At 43.8% G+C, this 24,125-nt stretch overlaps 1 protein-coding gene across 2 annotated transcripts in view; it reads left to right on the top strand.

Moving 5' to 3' along the window:
- The first annotated feature begins 9,003 nt into the window (after positions 1–9,003).
- The window catches only part of STXBP6 (syntaxin binding protein 6), a 175,907-nt gene continuing 160,785 nt past the window's right edge, over positions 9,004–24,125 (top strand). Inside the window, exon 1 of one of the 2 annotated variants that reach the window (XM_015424536.1) lies at positions 9,004–9,236. The gene's annotated coding sequence lies outside the window, so the exon portion shown is untranslated. Of the gene's footprint in view, positions 9,241–24,125 lie in introns of both variants that reach the window. The other variant, XM_015424538.1, reaches the window with a different exon arrangement.

The raw sequence follows: 24,125 nt of genomic DNA, 5'->3' as shown, positions 1-24,125 counted from the left end.
GGCGAGCCAATCGGCCCTCGCCACTCTGGCCCCCCCTCCCAGTTCGCCGCTCGCCGCTTCCCTTTCAAACGGCGGCAGCGGCAGCCTCGGTCGCAGAGCGTTCTGTGCGCATGTGCACGGAACGCTCTGGCACTTTTGGGGGGATTTAAACATCCCCCCGAAATTTTTGTCACCATTTAGGATTTTTGTGCACACGTGGGGACTGCCCCAAGTGCTCCCGATGTCCGGATTTAAGGATCCGCACAGAGGGGGCCAGTTCACTATTAGATATATAGATGTTTCTTTCACAGAAGATGGCATAGACAGGGTTCCCACAAAGTCTCCCATTCAGCTCTTGAAAAGACCCAGACCAGTTTAGCTTTATTGTTTATTCCACCCAAATACACTTCCCAAGGTTGCAAACTTTAAAGCATTCTAACATTTCAACATTAAAATGGCATTTAAAATAAAGTATATATAAAACAAACAATCTCTCCTTATATATAAAAGAGTTTTTGTGTGACACTTTTCTGAATGTTCCACATGCTTCCCCAGCCTTTGGGTCCTTGATCTGTGACTCAAGAGGGGGGCCAATCCCCTGGCCACATTGCCTCCTTCTGTCGCCTCCTTCCTGCCCACAGGCCCACTGGGCAGTGTCTCACCCTCAGTCTGCGGGAAGTCACCAGGCGGGATGGACCCTCCAGCAGCCGGACGCATCTGAGGCCCATGCCAATCCTGCCAGGAGGCTGACTCCAGGTAGCTGGATGTCCTGCCACCAGGTGGGGGCCACTGGGCTGACGGTGGTGGAGGCGGCCCGCGGGATGCCACCACCCGGCTGGACAGGAAGGCAGTGGTGGGCTGTTCCATTGTCCCTCCACCCTGGAGTCTGCGAAGATGGGAGAAACCGGAGGCCGATCCTCCTGAGCCTGTTGTTACAGCCTGAGGCCCAATCCACCTCGCTGCCCAGCCTGTGCCCACACAGGGTCCGGTGCCCCACTGGCCCACAGAGTGTTTGAGATGGCCCCAACTCTGCCAGAGCCAGGCAGAGGGCCCTCACACTGCCGCTGCTCCTCCCGCCACGCCGGCCCTTGGCGGCCCAGGACCAATGCATGTGGCTGGCTTGTGACCTGGCCACCGCTGCTGTGCCACCAGGCTGGCCAGCAGTGGAGCCAGCCAGGAGGATGCTGCCCATGCCCACACAGGGACACCATCATGGCCCATGCCACCACCCCGAGGTCTCAGCAGCGCATCCAGGGCAGGGGCACGGGGAGGTCTCGTGTCCTTCTAGGGTTCGTTGTTTTGGTCCTACAATGGGCCTTGCTCCTAGTTCGATATAAATATAAAAACACAAACACACATAACAACAACTTAGCAAGGTTGCTGCATCACGTGCCTTGAGACCATGGTTTAGTCAAGATATTTTGTTTACATCCGGAGAAATTACTTTTAAAAACTTTTAAAAGAGCTTAAGTGAAAGGTGCTCTGAAGGCCTATAAAAGTTGTGAGCCACCAATGATAAATACACCATCCATGTATTGTGGTCTGTCAGGTGCTTGACACCTCATCCAGGTTTTTAAATCCAAGGTGGATAGTAAACAAGGTTTGGGAAGACAAGATGGTCATCCACACGCTTGTTTTGGCTTGGGTCACACTTTTGCAGGCATTTTCCACAGAGGGCTATTATTAAACAGTAGGCTTGAATTTCTATTCCTCTTATTTAAGATGTATATATTTATTGCCTGCCTGATGAGAAATTCCATGCCAGGCTTTTGAAGCTCTTATTACCATTTGAAATGATCATGTTTCAGTTCCTTCTGAGAGGACTTTCTAAGAAAACATTTTGAAAGAGATTTTTTTAGTGGTTTTTTTTAGATTTTAGATAATCACTGTTTCCACCTGCTTATTCCTTGTATTTTCTCCACAGTGTTTAATAGTAGGGAGTAGGAATGGGCATGAACTGGCTCACAAACTGAAGTTTGTGATGAGTTTTGGCCCGTTTGTGGTTTGTGAAGTTCATGGCAGGTCAACTGGCATGAACTTTCCACAAACTTTCAAGCTGTTCATGTTGATTTGTGCTGGTTCATGAATGGATACATTTCCAGACAGACTGTTTCTGCTCAATCTAAATGTTTACCAAGCTTCAAAGCAACATAACATGGAGGTCATGTACAGGAGCATCTGGGGGAGGTCCCTGTGACTTTGATGTCTCTAGATTGCACAGAAAGAAGAAGAGATTGGCTTTATACAAAGCATGAACTGAACTGCATTTTTCCAGCTTATGCCCATCACTAGTGGGGAGCTTTTTAATAATTTGCATTATTGGATTACAGGATTGGAATATGATCCATCACATCTCAAATATACTAAACCTGAAGTCATAACACCAAATTCATAAGCTTGTGTGTGTGGGGGGGAAAGAAATCTATGCCTACTTACTATAAATTTGGGTTGCTGGATGCTCCAAGGGTCTTTAGTCAGAAGTCTAATTGAAGTGGAAGAAGTAGGATTTACATTCTCAGGGTCAGGGACTTACATTTACCTTCTAGCCAGTGATTCATAATTAGTCTCTACATGTGGCTAATATAATAATCACTGGCTGATAATTAACAGCAAGGCATGCCAGGCAATGACACATAATTTTATGCTACGCTTCCCGTGCTTTATTATGAATCACCTTAGAATTTGTATTGTTAGGTCAGGCTTGCCCAACTTATTACCCACCTCGCTGAATGCAGCCCACCAGCCATCCAGGCTCCTAAAAGTCATCAGCTGCATGCTCTCCCCCCTCCCCTTTCTCATTTTGTCTTGCCAAATGGGCAGCTAAACCAGATATATGGCCCTGATAGACCTTGGTATATGGCTAGTGGGCTGGTTCCTTCAGCTTGGTAGGTTACAACTTTGTGGGTTATTAGGTTCAGTGATAAACACTGTTGCAGTGACAGTTCAGGAAATGCATGACAGCATGAACATGAAGGCAGAATTTGTTATGCATTTTGAAATGTATCATAACTGGTGGCTGAGCCCATTCGCGGGGAGGGCGGGTTATAAATTTAAATAAATAAATAAATAAAGTTTTCCTGCAGCTAAGGACTAATACAATTACTTGAAAATCTCTGGCTGTTGGCAACTTGCCATTATTCTCCAATGCTTATACCCCATCCAAATAATTTTTCATCTTCAATTAGAAGGTGTTAGAAATCCAAAGGAATTCTGTTATGTCAGCAGCCAATGGTTATACTAGTGTGAAACATGACACACTAAGCCATGTTCAGACTGTCCTGTATCCCTAGTTCATTTTATTCAAATTTAGTTGGTTCAAGGGGAGATTTTTGCCTTCCACATTAATCTATCCCTGGTTTTACTTTGTTCTTGCTCCTAGTTCTTATCTATTTTCCATTGAAAAATACTTTTAAATATGCACACTCTGGACACAGAAAATATCCTAATCCAGACCAGTACAATAGGGCTATTACTGGCGACTTGGAATGAGGTTTGAAAAATAAATTTTGGCCAATGTTTGTTTGATGACTCTGCTCAGGTAAAAGGTGATGATATAATGTCAGATTAGGACCTGGAAGAATCAGGTTTGAATCCCCAGTCTGCCATGGAAGCTTGCTGGGTAACCTTTCGCTAGACATTTTCTGCTTCAGCCTAACCAACTCACAGTGTTATAAGGATAAAATGGAGGAAGAGAGAAATGTACTGTATAAATATCTAAATAATATATGATTCAGAGTCACACTAACAGAGAAAAGTGTTTCCCCAGATATAAGATAGAACTTTGGTATAATTAGTGGTCATGGGTGTCTCTTCCTTAGGATGGGCTAGATTAATAACACTGAAAACAGCTTCTTGGTTTTTATTCAGCATGAAAAATGAAAGTTCAACAGATGCAGTTTTCTCAGTTTCCCTGTCTCCATCTAGGGAAAAGTTAAATCTGTTGTAATTCTTTGCTGATATGCACCTATTAAAGACACAGAAGACACTTAAGAAACTGACACCCTACTTAATTGTGAAAAGCCAATATAAATAGATATAGTATTATCCCGAATCATAATTGTACATATGTGGTGGGATGTGGATATTTCAAAGGAAACTAATAAAGTATAAAAATGGTCTCCTTGGAATATTAAGTCTTGTTGATACTGAAAACTACTGAAGCTTCTGTCTTGTATTTTATGATGCTGTCAGACCAGATTCTCTTGACTGAATAGGAGTCTTGTTTTACATGGTTGTTTATTTGCTACGGACTCTGATACAGAATTGCACAACAAAGCACATGTTATGCTCTCTACAGCGCTATCACTTTGTGAAAGTACCTTCTTTTTCATGCCACAACTTAATGCCCCCTGCAATCACTTTTTCAGTTCCGGAAGAATAGCCTGGCTTGTGAATTTGAAAAGCACTATACATTTCTGCACCAGTGAATTAGGATCTGAATCTTATTGTGTTTACGCAACATTTTTATTATGAGATTATTTTATTTTTATTTTTCAGAGTCTCTTTTCCTTCATGGTGGATTGGGTCCTGAGCACTTGTGGTAAAAATCCAAGCAAATAAATAAGTAAACACACACAATAAAAATTAGGATAATCTTGCCTTCTCGTAAGTGCCAAGTAAAGATCTTAGTGAAGTAGGGGGGGGGGGGGACCTTACTTAACAGTAAAAGCAAACTACACAATAGTAGAAAAGGGAGGCATCACCTGACGATTTAAGGGTAGGGCTGGAGGTTAGTAAAGTCAAGTAACTGTCAGTCGTCACATTGTTTTGCCATTTGTCACATTATCCCTAAGGGCCAAATTAAATGTTATGGCATCCAGAGATTGGGCCCGTGGATGGGCCCAGAGATGGGCATCCAGAGATTGGGCCCGTATTCAGCCATTTAGAAATGCCTCGGGAACTAATGGTGTGAAGGGACCAGGCAATATTGGTTCCCCTTCCCCCATCTGCATTTTCAAATGCAAAAACAGTGCAGTAGTTAGAGCGTTAGACTAGGGTCTCAAGTCCTGGGTTCAAATCTTTACTCTGCCATGAAAACTTGCCAGGACTTTGGGCCAGCGACACACTCTGCTTAACCTGCCCCCCAGGTTTGTTGTGAGGATAAAAAGAAGGAGGGTCAAAGATTTTAAGCCACTTTGGGTCCCCATTGAGGAGAAAAGGGGAGTATTAATGAAGTAAATAAATCACTAATTGTAGTTGTAATGTAGTTACCACTGCAGAGCCTTTTGTATTCCATACTGATTTCTGATGGTTGCTGTATTAATGCAATTTCAGAGTTTTTGAGTCGTATAATACAGCACTGCCTACCCATCTCTTGCCCATTATTGTATTTGCCTCCTTTTAAAAACCACAAATCAAAATATCAGACACTAACCTCAGTTAAGAAATTCAATTCCTGGATTAGCCACAGACTTTATTGTAAACTCAGTTTGCTTTGCACTTCAGTTCTTATCTGTAAATTACTACTTCCTCGTTATATAGGAGTCTGGAAAGATGCTTATTCCATTTAATACTCATGGAGAGATATTTGCTTAGGTATGCAGATTGTACTCCACTTTTAAATGTTCCTTCCTACACACTCTTACATGGGAAGTTACATACAGACGTACATAGAATTGGTCTGTAGCACAGCTGAACTCCACAATACTAGGAGTGGTCATATTGAAATCAATAGGAGATTTGATATTGACTTCAGTAGAAGTGGGAATTTAGCCTGTAGGTGCATATATTTATACATCCATACTTGTACCAAGAGGATTCAGAGCACTGTAGTTGTCCTAAAGAAACTACAGAGCTGATCACTCATTAGGGTGTAATACTGTTATTGGGCAATTCTTGTATCAACAAAGGCAGGGCACTCTTAAATTTACATAAGCTTAATTGAAAACAGTGGGAAGTCTCCAAGTCAACCTCTGTAAGGTCAAATATTTGTGGTCACATTGTGTGCAGGTAGCAAGATAACCCTGTCTTTAGTGTAAGTATCATACTGTCGTGGGTCAGCTTGACCAGTTGGAACTCAGCCTGGAGGAATACACCTTGAGTGTTGCAGAGCCTGGGCCCAGCTCACAAGAAGCAGCTGAGGAAAGTCAGGAGCTCCAGGAGTCAATGCTGACAGCTGACCCTGGCTACTTGAAAAGTACGCAAACAGAGAGTGATTTCAGCAAAGCGTACTTTATTCTATCTGGAACAAGACGACTTTGGCCGGCTCCCAGGCCGGCTTATATCCCCCGAGAAACCGCCACCCAAAAAACAACCCTATTTCCCTATAGGTTATTTACAGTGGCCGAGAGTCCCATAGGCTCTTGGCCGGGAACCTAGCCCCCTGATTGGAGCGGGCTAGGATCCGCATAGTCCATTGTCTCTTGGAGCGAAGCTCGACGTTTGTCTCTGGATTTGTCTGGACTGGATACATTACAGAAGCAAAATGGGGGGGGAGGGCACGGTTGGTTAATGAGGCAGGGCACATTCATGAGGGGGTGTCACCCTCACCAGCCCCCCCCCATGGCTATGGGCCTGATTCCACCAAATCCAAACATTATATTGGGTAAAGAAAAATTGATCTTTAAACATGAACCCTGAATCCCAGTCCTATGTAGTGTTAAACACAGTTAAGCCAACTGTCATGAGTGAGTTTAAACACACTTAGCTCTGCCTAGGATCTTGTATGGCATAGGCATTATTGTCAGACTAGGACTGGAAAATTTGGGTTCAAATCACCACTAGATCATGTAGCTCACTAGGAGACCTTGGGTGAGTTACTCTTGTCAACCTAATGTACCTTGCAAGAGGTACTTCGAAACAGACCTGTAGCTACAGTGGGGCATCTTGGAGCTAAGCCCACCGACTTACCGCCCAGACCTCCCGACTTTTTCCAGGTGGAGTACCACTGCCATCACCAAGGTAGCGCCAGCCTGGTGGGGGTGGGTGGGGCAAGTGTGCTGCTGCTCGGTGGCCACTGTGTGCATGCCCTCAGCTTTTGCCAGTGCCAATGCTGGGTGTTGCAGCTTTGCCATGAGTGCCTCCGCACGGCCCGTGGGGGCAAGTGCCAGAGCCACCCAGGCTGGAGTGCGTCTTGTTGGGCGGTGGCCCCATGGGCAAGACCAGCCTGGTGCTCATCTACAGCACCAAAGACTTCCCGGTGCGCTACCTGCCCACCGCCCTGGACCACTTCTCTGGTGTGGGGCTCAGATGCTAAGGTCCCCCCCTCCTGACTGGGGGCAGCCTGTGGAAATGCCCCTCCCCAACTTCATCTCTCTCTCTCTTTTCCAGCTGTGGTGCAAGTAGATGGAGTGGGCTGGCTGGGCGGCACTCCTTCTCTCTTGGAGTGATCCCACCTGGGGGGGGGGGCAGCCCAGTCACCAAGAAGTTGGTACAACTATTTTTGAGAGGGAGAGAGAGAGAGAGACTGACTGGTTGGAGGGAAGGGTGGGATCGGGGCTGCTCACTTGGGTGTGTGTGTGTGTGGGAGGGTGCCCCCCAACTTATTTAAAGGCCCCCAAATTAAAAAATCCTTGCTACAGGCTTTGAAGGCAAAATGGAGGAAGAGAGAACCATGCATACTGCCAAAAGCTCATTGGAGGGAAGGCAAGATTTCAAAAGGAAACTAGATAAGGATCTGATTGCTTGGCTGCAACATTTATTTAGACCAAGATTCACTGAAATATGAGATACTTCAAAGTACACAAGTTTAAGTTGCAGAATTCTTTTGTTTTTTAGTATTTTTGTTACTGGAAATTCAGGTAATTTCTCTACAAATATGAAAAATAATTTGCAAAAGGCTACAGTCTTATGTACATCTAAGCAGAAGAACAGGTTTTAGGTCAGCTAGCAACACTTACAAAGCAGAAAGCATTGCAGTGCTATTGGACAGTATTTGCCCTTGTTACAAATTTAGACCTATTATTATATGGGACAGAATTCATTTGTCCTTATTCCTGCAGAGGAAAAAAAAACTGGAATTTTCTACATTAGAAACTTGCTAGCATGTTTTGTTTTTTAAAAGGAACGGAGTATCCCAAATTAGCACTCTCCCTTTAAGTTCTTCCTGGAGTGTACTGGAATATAAATCCTATTGAGATAAATGAGATTTAACTTGGATAGCCCAGTCTTGTCGGATCTCGGAAGCTAAGCAGGGTTGGCCTTAGTTAGTATTTGGAAAGGATCTGTTAAATAGTGGGTTCCATGGATGAGCAGTGATCAGCTCTACTCAATTAGTGATTTTAGCAAGAACAAGACTGAAGACTCCAGGGCAGCAGCCCTATTAAATAGCATACAAAAACCACACCCAAACAGACCCCACTCCCAAGGATAGGCTATTTACATAATATTACTTCTTGATTGGTTGCTTCCAGAGTCCTGGTGGGCTATTGTTCTTAGGCTCCAAGCTCAGCCTGTCTCAGGTAGAACAGTCCTGGAATGTTTCAGTCCCAATACATAACAGGGATATGTATGTCCAAGGAAAAGTAAGGTCATAGGCAAAGGCAGGTAATGACACACTTGGAAACCTTATGGCGTGTCATAAGTCAGCTGTGGCTGGACGGCATTTTCCACGACGAAATATAAGTAAAAGAAGAACCTTGTTGCATTTAAAGATCAAACAAATTTATTGCAGTAAAAGCTTTGCGTTATAATTGACAGAGGAACGGCGCCATCTGATATGATGTCATATACGTTCACATTTTTTAACCCATATTACCTTAACTCCTCCTTCCTCTTTTTATTGTATCCAACTTCTTTTTAATTGTACTTTAAGTCTCCCCCCGGTCCCTTCCACTAAAACCTTGCTACCAGTTCAGCTACCAAGCACTCCTGGCGAAAGCACCTCGAAACAGTCATTCTTCGTTAGCAATCCCTCCCCCCCTTTCTCACTCCCATTCCTTTCCCGGGATAGTCCCAAACCTGAACTCAAGCTCTGAAGGAGGGGTCACATGGCATGGGAAAGAAGGCGGGGGAAGAAAGGAAGGCGGCGAGACTGCTTCTTGCCATTGGCTCCGCGCGTGCACGTGCCCTCCCGCCCCTCTCTCCTCTGGGCTCACAGCTGGGTGGCCCGCTGCTACCGGGAGTGAGCCGAGCAAGAGCCACTTAAGCGATTGTGTGAGAGGAGCTTGGCGGGGCAGTGGCCGGAGACTTTCTCGTTTCCTCGTGCTCTAGGGAGCCGCGCGGCGGGAGGACGCTCCGCTCTCAGTTGCCTGCAACAAGCCCGAGGCGGGAGCTCGGAGCGCTCTAGCCCAGCTACCAAGAAAGACAGCAGCAGGAAGGTAGGTAAGTCCCAGTGGAGGCGGCAACGCACAGCTGCAGGCTTCTCCGGCGCGAGGCTGCCCGCCCGCCCAGCAGTTCCTGGAGTGGGGTCGCGGCGCTGTTTTCCCGCGCAAGTTGGCTTCGGTAGCCCGACTCCAGGCGCCGAAGTTGGGAGCGTTTCCCAGCGGCTCTAGGGGGGCTGTGCGCGGGAGGGACGCGCCAGGCTCGTTCAGTTCTTTGCGCCCCACCGCCTCCCCGTATGGAGATCAGCCGATGATTGAAGCGTCTCCCTCCGGAGGAATCTGGCTGCTGCGCGGGTGGCCAAAGTAGCCGGCCACGAACTAGGTCGTTCCAGGGAGAAGGAAGTGGCTTGTATCCGGATCTGGGCAAGGCTCGCCCGGTACTCGCTCGTCGCCAGTTCGCCACTTAAAGCGTATTTGACTCCATTAGGCGAAGGCATCGCTCGCTGGCAGAGCGCCTTGCTTCGCGCGCGGTATGGCTTTCTTCGTTATTTGGCGTCTTAAAGGGGTCCCGATCCTTTTTGGCAAGACGTCCACGGGCGGGAGTTGATAGAAGTCAAGCATAGCTTCGGCATGTGTAGATTTGATGTCGGGGGGTTTTTTTTTCAGGTGGTTTTCCTGAGCCGGGTTGAGTTCTGAAGCGTCTGGGGGACCTGACCGAGGTATCCGTAGTTCTGCTGAGTAAACACTAAAAGGCGGGTTAGAAGAGAGCTTAAAATCTGACACTTGGGAGCGGCTTCTGTTTTCCTCGAGCGCTCGGGACAGACTTGGGGAAGCTACTCCAGATACACTGAGATCAGCAGCCCCCTGGAATCCGGCAGCTCTGTTTATACCTCGCCCGAGGAATCAGCCGGTGGAGCCAAAACCGCACAGACTTCAGGCGGCTTAACTCTTCCATAACCTTGGGATTCGTTCAGTTGAGCGGGGAAGTGCTGAGTCTTTTGGGCCTGGGCATGCGAGCCTGAGCACCCTCTTGGTGGTATTTCTTTTAAAACCCCACCCCTCCCGATATCTCTAGCTTCTTATTAATCAGATTCTGAACTGGAAGCCCGATTGGTGGGAGCTGGTCCAAGAATTCTCATGCAGTCTAGAAACGGATGCTGCTGGCACCCCCCCCCCCCCCGGTTGGTTGGGGAGACTGAAGAGGTAATGCTGAGGAGTCCCAGCTAGCGATGCTGTGATCCTAAGCACATGTCTGCCACTTGCTATCAAGTAGGTATTTTGAGGTCTGAGATATGAAGACACTGATGCTGGTCCTCTGTCTTAGACTCCAGTCTTGCTGTGTTTAGTAGGACTTGCTTCTTAAGAGGTGTAATAGGATACATTTCCTGTGCTACCACACTTACTTGTTTTTATTTGATTTGGTTCCTAGTTGAGTCATCTTCATTTTGTCAGTTTTGGTGTATACTTTTACTTCATTCTCCTTATGTTCTTTAATGAGAGCTAGCATGATCTAATGGGAAGAGTGTCAAACTAGAATCTGGGAGTCCCAATTTCAAATCCCCACTGTGCTATGAAAGCTGGTTGGGGGACCTTGGGCCAGCCAGTAACACAGTCTCAACCTAATGTACTTCACAAGGGTTTTGTGCGGATACTGTGGAGGAGGGGAGATTGACATAAGCTTCTTTGGGCTCCCGTTCGGGAGAAAGGTTGGGATATAAATTAAGTAGGAAAAAATGTCTAGAAAAAAGTTAAAGCTTATATTAATATGCAAACCTTTGATCTGTTTCATATTTTTATCATGCTTTCCTATCAAAACAAACCTAAACCTCCCAAATTTGTCTCTGATCTGGTGTCTTTTAGGTGTACCTTCTTTTTATTCGCACAGTTTATTTTGAGGCCCAAAAAAGTGCTATAATGCTTTTGTAACTAAAACAGCAACAAAATCAATATATCCTGCAAGCAAACAGTTCTTAAGGCTCTCCTAGGAGTCCCACTTGAAGTGACAAGAACAATGCCTGGCACATCTTCTGACATAATGCCGTTCTGCTTCACTGTGAAGAACAGACCTCCTGTTGAAAATACTGTGGTGCAGCAATACATTATTCTGATTTATTTCCTGAAGATTCCATGTCAAAACCCAGGGAGAGTTACTGTTTTCAACGGCCACCTTTTTGATAAACTTTCAAGTACTGGAGTAAACGTTGCACTAAGCAGTGAAGTTCATCTGAGCCCCCTTCCCTGTCCAACTTTGACCTTCAAAACACTAAGTGGCTTTGTTCCCATCATCTGTTAAATTGCCTTCTGTTATTTTACACTCTAAATATGCACATAACTATTTTTTGCTAACTACTTGTTCCTCTTGTTAAGTAGATCAGTTATTTAAGTTAGTAAGTGAGACAGTTTAGAAAAAGGTGATTTCCCTCCCTTAGAATTTGGCAAAGCGATATAGTTGACCAGCTGGTTGGGGGGAAAGGAAGCATGTTTGAAGAAGGTGGAAGTCATCTTGAGGAGTTCTAAGGACGTCTGCTAAAAGTACAGGAAAAGGCTTCTTTTAAATTAACTGATTTGTTGACATAATTGGAATAGGGCCTAAATTGTGCAAAAGCCTTTGCAGAGAAGTATTATATTTGTTAGTTGGTCTGCCCCTTTCAGAGTATGGAGAACCTTGAAATAACTGCATGATTGGGAAACATATATTGTTATTGCTCTAAGTTCTTGTGTACTGGGAAACAACACTTTGACACAAACTTTATTCTCAATAAATTGTCTCTGAAGTGGGGACAGGGAAAGCCAATAGAATGAGTTCTGGCTTCCCCTATGCTCAGAAAGGTGTGTGGGTGTGCATGTGTGCAGGACAATACATTTGAATAAGTGTGGTGAATTTTTAATACGTAATTTACAGTTACTAGTGTGTGGGTTTTGATTTGTTTTTATTTCTGTACTTACTCTGTTTTGGATCATCTTACTCAGGTAAAAAACTCATTCTGGATAATAGCTGTTTAAGCCAAAGGGGGATGAAAGTTACCCCATCCCCCCTGTAAATCTTGTGGTTTGATTCATCTTTTCCTCTACCTAGATTTTCTTGCAAAGTACAGCCTGAATAGTCCACCTTACCCTAAGTTTATCAGAATTTGGGAGCTAAGCAGGGCTGGCTGGGAGACCACCAAGGAAGACTGGGGTTGCTATGAGGAGGAAGGCAATGGCAAGCCACTTCTGCTCGTCTCTTGTCTGAAGTGCTCTGTCAGTGGGCTTGCTATGAGTTGGTTGTGACTCGATGGCATGTTCTTCTAGAAGAAGGTAATGGCAAACCACCACTGCTCATGTCTTGCCTTGAAAACCCCATCAGGTGGAACTTTATGAGGTTATCATGAGTTGATTATGACTCGACAGCACACTTTACCTTTATATGGCTTCTTCTTGGTCAATCTCTGGCAATCTTACCTTTATATGGCCCCTGCCACACGGGGGGAAAAAGAATGGTCGAAGTGCGGCCGCACCAAAAGAAACACGCGGCGGCGGGATCACATAGCTCCCCTGAGCCGCCGCACAGTTGCTCCCCGGCACGATCAGATGTCGGGGGGGAAGCCACTGCAGGGAGAGCGAGGCAGCCAAAGTGCGCATGTGTGCGCGTGCGCAGTTCGGCCAGGAACCTTGATTGCTCCTGCAGACGGGCGCGCTGGCAATCTCATGGCCGCACTTGCTGCGCCGTTCCAGGTTGGTGCTACCTTTTACTTGGTTGTTGTTTTTTTTTGCAGAGGGTTTTAGGCCGGAAGGGGCGGATTGGGGATGGGTGCACACCGATTCCCAGATGTTGCGGTGTGCTCGCGCCCGTTTGCTGTGCCCCCGATCCGTCCCTCTTCCGGCCCAAAACCTCCCGTGTGACCGGGGCCTCTATGTTCTTGTTTTAAACACTAGGGTTTTTTTTAAAGCTACCTTTTGTGACTACCCTGTCCTGATACTTTAACTACACTATTAGCCTGTAGTGGGCTTGTTGTCGGGTTGGTTAGATAGCAATCACCACTCTGGCTTACTAAACAGGAAGGAGAAGATTGTCATTGTGCCCATAGTTTGTCATATAGACATGTGAGGCACTTCATAAGAAGAAGCCATGTAACTACAGGACCACAATTTGCTACTGGTAAATACTCCAGAAAGCTGTTGAATTTTAAGGGGTGGATGAGAAAGAGTGACGTTGTAGTCTGCATAAGATACCATACTCAGTAGCTCTGCTATCCCTAAGGCAGTGATGGCGAACCTTTTAGAGACCGAGTGCCCAAACTGCGACCCAAAACCCACTTATTTATCGCAAAGTGCCAACACAGCTATTAAACCTGAATACTGAGGTTCTACTTTAGAAAAAAACCCCACATTAACTTAAGATGATCCAAACAAAGTAAGGAAAGCAATCCCAAATGCTTTCATTTACTTAAAATTATTTGGCAGAGAATTCCGCACTTTAATGATGGTCTGGGCCTGGCTGGGGCGATGGCACGCGTGCCCACAGAGAGGGCTCTGAGTGCCACCTCTGGCACCCGTGCCATAGGTTCTCCACCACTGCCCTAAGGTCCATCAGTTTAGCGAGCCGGTACTATACAAGGGAATGATTTCCCAAATACCATTTCCAGTTACATCTGACATTTTTAACTAAGTGTGTTGCACAGTTATTTTACAGTTGGTTGAAGGTGGCAATCCACACTGAAAGTGAAACCTTCTACATTTAACTAAATAATCTGTTGTCATGAGCATTTCACATATGGGAGAGCCCTGTAGCCAGCAAACTTACTTCAGTGAAATAACATCTCACATCACTACAGTGCTTCAAAGTCTTCAAAGCTCTTTACATTATTATGTAAGTCTGTAAGGTAGGTTATTACTGTGCCCATTTTGCAGATGGTAGACTGAGAATGAGAGGCAGAGTGACTTTTGTAAGGACAGCCACTCAGTTCAGGGCAGAAATTAGACTGGAACTGGAGGTTTCTTGATCCACAGCTTGGCCTTTTAGCCTTCACACTATACCAATTCCTGCTACTTCTCCAGTGAAAGATGGTGCCCCAAAACACAGTGCTATCAGGCCAAGTAAGGTTAGTAAAACTATTTGAATATGCTGCAGTCCTTGGTATCTCATTAGTCCTCGGTGTCTCCTAATGCAGATTTAAAATGCTTTTAGGCAGATTGTACAACATACTTCAAGTGCTGTTGACCAGCGTTCCATGTTCTATAGTTTCCTTTGCTCATAGAAAGTAAACAGAAACAGTAAATATTTACATAAGTAAACAAACTATCAAACAAAAAATAAACATCCCAACCTGATGCTGTAGGCTCTACTATGGTTGAGACTCCAATTGGGTGAATACCTTCCTGTTCTCTGTGGATTGCAAGCAATGGTAATTAGTGTTGATTTATTTGATTTAGAATGTATCATGCAATGCAAGCAAGTGAACAAGTGACTCCCCAGCAGTATGTATGTAGCTGTCTACATGTAGTCAGTGCCATTTCATTATTATTTTTTTTGCAAGTAGATAAATAGGTACCACTTCAGTGGGAAGGTAACAGCGCTCCGTGCGCCTTGGTGTTTAGTCATGCCGGCCACATGACCACGGAAACGTCTTCGGACAGCGCTGGCTCTTCGGCTTTGAAACGGAGATGAGCACCGCAACCCTAGAGTCGGACTGGCTTTCGAGCAAGGGAACCTTCCTTCACCTTATATAAAAGCCTTACTAGAAGGGCTTCTACCATCATAGATATTTTATTCCGTGCATTGTGTGTATACAGCATTTCAAGTGTCCATTACATTCCTAGGTAGAAAATAAGCCTTAACAGGGGTCATAATTTTGAACTAAGCAAGGGTTTAGGAGTTCAGTAATACTGACTGCAGATTCCACCTTCTGACTCACTTCTATTTGAGCAGAAACCTGGGCAGATGGGACCAGCTAGAATCTCTGTGCCTGTGCTTAATCTGTACCAAATGATGGGTTGGCAAAAGCTTTTGATTGGACATTCGATAGCAGTGGTACATATTCATGTGCTGCTAGGAGCTATTGGCTAGAAGTCATTTAGTTAGCCTCTGGGACTGACAAATGAACACTTAACAAGGCTAGACTCTTTTTGAAATACCTTGTGTAGTCAAAATGTTGGCAATCACTGAACTGAATAGATGGTGTTTCCTAGGCTTCTAAAGGCTCTGGAATTCCACCCCCCCTGTCCCCCCATACTCTAGACATTGTGGGGAAATATGAATTATTCCACACATCCGATGTCTATTATTTGAAGCTATACCACTGTAGCCAACTGTTTAATTCTGGCCATTTCTCTCTCTCGGTACAACTTAGTGATGGGTAGCAATTTTCAGAGAGTAGCTGTGCTTGTCTGCAGTAGAACACTAGATTTGAGTCCAAAAGCACCTTAAAGACCAACAAGATTTTTGGGGTATGAGATTTTGAGAGTTCATACCCTGAAAATCCTGTTGGTCTCTAAGGTGCTACTGGACTTGAATCTAGCTGGTGGGGTGATACTGTCGGTCATCAGTGTCTTTCTCATGATTTCCCTGTAATTTCAGTGTGGCAGTCTGCCAGTGGCCTTTTCATACTGTTGGACTTCCATATTTCTGTGTTCCAGCATAATAAAAGTTGAAAGTGATGCCTTTCGCTTTTGCTTCTGCGTGCTCTACAGTTGGACTGCTGCAGTGTAGTGAGCCATTATAAATGCAGGTGCCTATTCTGTGGGATTTTAGGATCTGTTACAGCTGACTGTTCAGATTGATAGAGCCTTCCACACTCCAGGAGAACTGAGGAGAAATGAACATGGAAGGTGTTATTTTAGAGACAAAGATGAGTAGTGGTTAGTGTCAGATTGTGTTGTGAATGCCCAGGTTCTAATTCCTGTTCACTCATGAAGTTCACTGGGTTATCTTGGGCTAATTGCTTGCTTGAAGCTTAATCTATGTTCTACAGTTATGGATGAATCACAAGTGGGAATTAAGATTGCTGGGGGAAAGATCAACAACCTCAGATATGCAGACGATGCCACTCTAATGGCAGAAAGTGAAGAGGACCTAAAGAGCCTCTTGCTCAGGGTAAAAGAGGAGAGCGCAAAAGTGGGCTTGAAGCTCAACATCAAAAAAACTGAGATTATGGCATCCGGCCCTATCACTCCTTGGCAAATAGAAGGGGAAGTCGTGGAAGTAGTGACAGACTTCACGTTCCTGGGATCCCAGATCACCGCAGACTGTGACAGCAGCCATGAAATTAAAAGACGCCTGCTCCTTGGGAGGAAAGCGATGGCGAACCTAAACAGTATGATAAAAAGTAGAGACATCACCCTGCCAACAAAAGTCCGCATGGTCAAAGCAATGGTATTCCCAGTAGTCATGTATGGCTGCGAGAGCTGGACTATAAGGAAGGCCGAGCGCCGAAGAATAGATTCTTTTGAACTATGGTGGTGGAGAAGACTCTTGAGAGTTCCTTGGACTGCAAGAAGATCAAATCAGTCAATCCTAAAAGAAATCAACCCTGACTGTTCCCTGGAAGGCCAGATAATGAAACGGAAGCTCAAATACTTTGGCCACCATATGAGAAGGGAGCACTCCCTGGAGAAGACCCTGATGCTGGGAAAGATTGAAGGTCAAAGAAGACGGGGACGGCAAAGGATGAGATGGTTAGTCAGTGTCATAGATGCAACGAACATGAAATTGAGCAAACTGCAGAGGATGGTGGAAAACAGGAGGGCCTGGCGAGATCTTGTCCATGGGGTCGTGAAGAGTCGGACTCGACTGCGCGACTGAACAACAACAACAGTTATTATGAGGATAAAATGGGAACAGAGAACCTTGCCCTGAGCTCCTTCGAGGAGGGATAGGATAAAAATGTGATAGGTGTTCCTATTTTGAGGATTTGGTTATCTGTCAGCTAATTCTAGTTCAGTAGTTGTGTTTGCACAAAGCTGGGAGACCATGGCTTATCACTGGATTCATACAACACAGGCCAGCTTCACAAAGTCAGAGCTTTAGTAATATTCTTTGTGGGATCTGGGCATTGGAGGATGTCCCCCCTCACAAAATAAAGGATATTAGCATATGCATGAGCTATCTTTTCATTGTAGGCAATCCAATATAAGAAAACCTATCAGTGAGGAGACAAATCATATAGTTGTTTTAGACAGTGAATGAACACTAAGTACCTAACAACTTCCTTATAGCTTTCACAGGGTTGTGAATAATTTCAGCGATTAAAAAGTCCTTTTGACAAATAAATAATGTTGCTGCATTCAGAGTTCTTGATGTTATTTACATCTTCTGCAAGAATTGCTGATTTCATTTAATTTTCATTGTAAGAGGAGTCAAAACTGTCTTGTATGTTAACAACTGATCCTTTTGCTTCTAGAAAGTACATGTTCTAATCCTAGATTTCCAACCAGTGTGAGTGAAATGCTGTTGTAAACCTGTAAGCCACAGCACTATCACTGTCTTAAGATAGTAGCAGCATGATATAGTTGTATATTCCTGTAAGCATATTTCTTTAATGGAAAAAGATAGTAATCATGAACGGCGTATTTTTGTTTTAAAAAATTTCTGTAGTGTATTCAGATGCTGCCCTGAATGCACGGGGATGAAGTGTGAATCATCCCATAGAGAAGCTATGCTAAGCTTCAGACGTCGGCTGAGATTCGCGCCGAAAGTATTATGTCCAATCACATTTGAACTGTCTGTGGTGGGAACGTTTGTGATTGGGCTATTATGCGAACAACCTGATAGGTTGGAACTTGTATAGTAGGTGTGGCTACATTAGCCCGGAATGTTTAAATACCGAGCAGCTGAAATGGACAAGCTGTTCGGGCTATGAGGAGTTGTACCGTGTTGGAGAAGTTGATTATCGAGCTGAATAAACCTGAGTTTTGCTGAAATCACTCTTTGACTCATTGTTAAGCGCCGGACTTAACAATTTCCATTTACAAATTTAAAAATGTAGTGCTACCTCAGATTTTGGAAGATAGTACAGGGTAAAATCTATGGAGTGGTACTATGAGATAAATTGTGTATTGTATCAGGTATTGCATAGATGAAGCACATTCCACACTGATTCTGAAATATCCTTTTCATTTTAGAATTGCTATAGCTATTTGATCTAAAAGGTGTTGTTATATACATTTTTGATAAATATGGTTTTTTTTTGTCTCTGTGAATTGTATGAGGAAGAATAATTGAATCTTGATGTCTCAGTTCCTGAGACAAGTGTGTTCGCTCTTCATAAGAGCACCTCCCTCCTTCTATACAATGTGAAGAGGAGAACCTCAGAGCATGAGCAGAAATTCTTATGTTTCATTGTTAAATAGGCACTATTTTTGTTTTCATTACTAATGTGGCTAAGTTAGAAACATTATTGGATAAAAGATAATTTTGAGATCATAAGTGGCGTGATTTTTTTGTGGGATGTTCTTTGGGATTCCTTTATCTTAAATAATGGTGTTAGAATTCCCTTGGTCTCCGTCTGGGTTGTTTGAAGAAGGGGTTGGCTCTAATAACATAAAAGTTAATTGAAAAGTTTAAAAGGTAGATTTTTTTCTTCAATCAATTTATTACGGTCATGGAGTAGCAGAGTAAAACATGTAATGGCAGACTGGTTATAAGAATACACACACATACACACAATCTTTTGTTAAGTAATATAAAAATGGTATTTGTTACTAAATCAGCACTGCTCGTTTGTAGACTCTATATAGATCCAGCAGCTCTTCAAGGCCTGCAAATAGAAGGCATTCTTCTGATCTTCCTGGGATTTTTTGGAAGATAGCTGTAATATATCTAAGATCATTAAAGAAGTGTCAGTGCAGCAGCATATGTCCAGCCATTTCAATTTCCCCAGCAGCACAAGGGCATAAATGCTCATGAAGCAGCACACCAAGGTATTTCCCTTCTAATAAAATTGATGGAAGAATACTGAGACAGGCCAAAGCAAAAGCTGTCCTGTGTTTGGGAATCCATAAATTAAGTAAATAGTTTGATTGGTAATACCAATTTCTTGTTCCTTAAGTGGTGGTATTTTATAGAACTTAATGTTGTTTATGTTTGATGTCTCAAATCCTTTGCCTGATTTTGGATTTAGCTTTGAGATAAGTAACCCAAGGCTATTAAGCTGCTGACAGGAAGAAAGTTGATTCCTTTGAAATGTGGAGTTGGAGGAGAGTATTACAGCTGTGGTGGCTCAGAGGTTAAGACACTGAGTTGCAGACTGGAAGGTCAGTAGCTCGGCAGTTCGACACCCGAGTGCTGTGTGACAGAGTGAGCTCCCGTCTCTGGCCTCAGCTCCTGCCAACCTAGCAGTTCGAAAGCAAGAAATTGCAAGTAGATAAATAGGTACCACTTCAGTGGGAAGGTAACAGCGTTCCGTGCACCTCGGTGTTTAGTCATGCTGGCTACATGACCATGGAGAAGTCTTCGGACAGCACTGGCTCTTCAGCTTGGAAACGGAGATGAGTACTGTCCCCTAGAATCGGATTTGACTGGCTTTCAAGCAAGGGAAACCTTTACCTTTACCTATTACAGATACCATGGATCTCCAAAAGGACTAGTCAGTGGGTTCTACAAATCAAGCCTTAACTTTCCCTAGAAGCTAAATGACTAAACTGGTTTGGTCACATTATGAGAGGAGTCACTGGAAAATACAGTAATGCTAGGAAAAGATGAAGGCAGCAGGAAAAGAAGATGATCCAACATCGTCCTCAGTTTGCAAGACCTGAGCAAGGCTGTTAACAATAGGATGTTTTGGAGGACACTAATTCGTAGGTTGCTATAACTCAGAAGCAACTTGACGGCACTTAACACACATGTTAAGCTGCTAGGAGAATATTCAGTGGATCATAATTTCTCTGAAAGGTACCTCTTCCCATTGTGACTGAAAGGTGTTTGTTAATGTTAAAGGTGCAGAACGTACAGGAGAGAACAAGCTTCAGTCACTAAGTGATTGTGTCTATCCATATATGAGCTTCCAGAGAAATTAAACCCACTTCTAGACGTAGCACATTAGGAACACAGTGGAGAGAAGTTTTTTCTCTTCATCTTGTATGTAAAAAACCCCTCCCCCATCTTTAAAGGTTGAATTTGCCATTGAAATATAAGTAATTGTAGTTGTTGGGTTGGATCCCAGGAACCTAGAGTAGAACTTTGCATAATTTATATTTTCTTTGTCCCTTCAAGGAGTTCAGTGTGGGCCACATGGCTCTTCCCTTCTTCAGTTCATCCTTGCTACAGCCCTATGAGGTATGCTAGGCTGGGAGACAGTAACTGGCCCAAGGTAACTTAATGAATGAGTGGAAATTCAAACCTGGGTTCCGCTACTCCTTGTCTGACACACTAACTGCTAAATAACACTGCCTCTCAGTAGAATACATCTTTCCTTCATTCCTTGTTTTCTGTAGTACCCCTGGCCAAAAAAGCTGCTCATGAGGAATGGGGAACTCTTTGGAAATAGCATGGGATGCAGCACGAGAGACTATAGCCTAAATTGGAAATTCATGGAAATTGCAGATCTTCCTTGCTCAAGCAGAATGCCTTCTCCTTGGCAAGGGTAGCTTTGGAACCACTTTAGAATTCAGATGCATACTGAAGTCCTGGTTGGCAATGAAAAACCGGGCAACCAGAGTGAATTCCTTGAACCACTGGCTGCAACCCAAAAAATTGTAAGTGCCTGTTCCTCTGCAATCAATGGATCAGAAGTGCACTTAATGTTTTCTAGATTAATTCCACTGATTGTATAAGGTATCCTGCTTGTCTTTCAGTGTTCTGGTACCATGTTGTTAACACCAGGTACAAAGTGAAACCTAATATTGTTGCATTTGATACACTGCAGTGCAGTATGTATACATGATAATGCATGATGTTGTTATTTTAGGTCCCATCCATTGTAACTTGATATACCATATTGCCAGTGAAAGCTGTTCTCTCTTTTCATATATGAGCACTGGATGGATTGTTTCGATCTTTGTAGTAGTTTTTTCCCTTCTACTATTTCCTACATACAACCTATGTGAAATCTGGATTACATGCTGATTCTTAGCTTGTCATATTTTCTAGGGTTTACATAGGGCTGTTGCTACTGAGCATATGACATAGTCAAGATTTTGTGATCTTTTAGCATGCTGTTGTTGGGTCTCTTGCTGTTTTTTCTGGCTTTCTGTGTTATCTCTGATGAAGTATTAACAAGAGCTGTGCTAATTCTCTTTCATATTCTACTCCAAATTTTAAAAAATATTTCTTCTACTCACTGTTTTCTAATTGGCTGTTAGAAAAAAAAGAAAACTGCACATCTCCTTTGATAAGAAGTTAGCAATCCTGTCCTGAAAACCAGAACAACATGTACCATATCGGTTTAGAAAAGTAGGCAGGTTCAGTGTAGCAAAATTTCTTCTCTCTTGGTAGTTACATTTTACTGCTTTGCATGTACACTGGCATATTCTTGAAATGTTCCACGATATCATGGAGGAATGCTTTTCTGACTCTATTGAAATCAGTCAAATGTGTTGCGTGTTTTTGAGAACTCTTTGTATTAATGTAGATAGGGTTTTTCTTAGTGCAGTGACTTTCAAAACTTGGGGGATGTATGGCACTTGGAGGGAGGGTGGCAGGGTTCCATGGAGGAATAGCATCCTGAGGCAAGTAGTGACTTTTCCTCCTTGCTGATACCTGGGTGAATTAAAGCAGTGGTCACACGGCAGGGTTAGCATGGTCTGGCCGTGCCTCAAATTTCTCAGTTATTTTTTTGTAACGGAGAAATTTGATCAGACAACCCATTCATAACCTGCGTTACCCCACACTCACCCCATGGAGGACCGATCAGACAGCAGCCATGGAGTGGCAGCTTTTCTTTATTATTTGTCCTTTGAGCATGTGCATAAGAGCTCATGGGAAGTATCAGTTCAAACGCCTGATAGCTGGTGGCCAACAGAATTGCAGGACGAGGTGGCTGTGAGGGCAGTGTTTTTTTTTTAAACTGTTTTTTAAAAATTAAATGTTTCAAAAGTTTCAAAGCTGGGGGGAGAGAATAGAGAAGCCTCATCCTGTGAGCTGACGTTTTTATTTAAAGTCACAGCATCATTCTCAGACTGCCTCTCTCTCCCCTCCCTCTCTGGAAAAAACACAATTTCCCAATTAACCCCTTTCCCAACTGTGTGTACCACAAAGCTGTAGGCAGAAAACAGCTGAAGCACATAGGCATCTTTCTTTGTAAGGTTTTAAAAAGAGAAACACATGGGGTGAAGATCTGCCTAAGTGCACACCGCTAAATGAATTTTTAAAATGGCGCTGACACAAGTGTGCACTCTAGCTTCCCAAACTGCTTGATTTCGCAAGAGAAAGTTAGACATCAGGAACTGTGTGGTGAGATTGCCAGAGATTGACCAAGAGAGAGATCTTGTAGTAGATAACTCAATGAAAATGTCGAGACAGTGTGTAACTGCAATAAAAAAGGCCATTTATTAGGGGATTATTAGGAAGGGAATTGAAAACAGATCAGCCAGTATCATAATGCCCCTGTATAAATCAATGGTGCAACCTCTCTTGGAGTACTGTGTACAGTTCTGGTCACCACACGTCAAAAAGGATATTATAGCATTGGAAAAAGTGCAGAAAAGGGCAACTAGAATGATCAAAGGGTTGTAACACTTTCCCTATGAAGAAAGGTTAAAACGCTTGGGGCTCTTTAGCTTGGAGAAATGACGGCTGAGGGGTTACATGATCGAGGTTTATAAAGATTATGCATGGGATAGAGCAGGTAGAGAAAGAAGTACTTTTCTCCCTTTCTTACAATACAAGAACTCGTGGGCATTTAATGAAATTGCTGAGCAGTCGGTTTAGAACAGATAAAAGGAAGTACTTCTTCACCCAAAGAGTGATTAAAACATGGAATTCCCTGCCACAGGAGGTGGTGGCCGCTACAAGCATGGACAGCTTCAAGAGGGAATTAGATAAATATATGGAGCAGAAGTCCATCAGTGGCTATTAGCCACAACGTATACATAGGAACTCTCAGGCTGGGGCAAATGACACTCTGTATTCTTGGTGTTTGGAGGGGCAACTGTGGGAGGGCTTCTAGTGTCCTGGCCCCACTACTGGACCTCCTGGTGGCACCTGGTATTTTTGGCCACCGTGTGACAGAGTGTTGGACTAGATGGGCCATTGGCCTGATCCAACATTGGCTTCTCTTATGTCCTTAAGTTCTTAATATAATGTTTTAAAAGCCTTCCTTCGAGACACCAGTCGGTTGAGATGCTACAGTGATGCTGAGGAGTACTGAAAAATTACCAGAGGCCTTTCACTATGTGTTCTCTTTGTTTTCTGTAGCAGAGAGCCCAATTAAAAATGAATGACCACTTGAAGTTCTGTAGACTGAAGCCAGTGGGAGCAAAGCATGCATCTAGTTCTATATAGGTACTTTTGATGATGATGATGATGATTCTTATTATTATTATATGAAACATTTATATAGTGCTTCTTGAGAGTTCAGAGTGTTTCACATACATTATCTTGTTCTTGCAGTCTTATAAGGGTCAGTGGTGTTATTGCTGCATTGCATGTGGAGGGTCAGAGGGCATGGCTTGCCTAAAGTCATGTCATCAGTTCATGGCAAAAGTGGCATTTGAACCAGGGTCTTGCTGCCTGAGAGCTCAGTCTTGGTTACTGTGCTTTTCAAATAGTAGTTCTGATTCTCCTGTGCCATATAGCCGGCTGCTTTTGTTTGAGTGGTGGTTGTGTATCCTGACTGTTTATCTCCACAGCTGCTCTCCTAAGTATGCTAAGTTGAGAAACATGCCTTGTATATATGACACAAGTAGGGACAAACCAACATGTGCAGCTGGGAAGCAAGAGTTCAAACCCAGTCTCTGCTTGTGAACAAAACACAGGCTCAAGTCCTGCCTGTGGAGATGTGGATAGGATCATGTTTGGGTAGTTAGGGAGTG

The sequence above is a fragment of the Gekko japonicus genome, unplaced genomic scaffold (assembly GCF_001447785.1).
Source record: "Gekko japonicus isolate JY-2015 unplaced genomic scaffold, Gekko_japonicus_V1.1 scaffold310, whole genome shotgun sequence".
In the NCBI taxonomy this organism is placed as follows: Eukaryota; Metazoa; Chordata; class Lepidosauria; order Squamata; family Gekkonidae; genus Gekko; species Gekko japonicus.
This window is presented reverse-complemented; position numbering and strand designations above follow the sequence as displayed.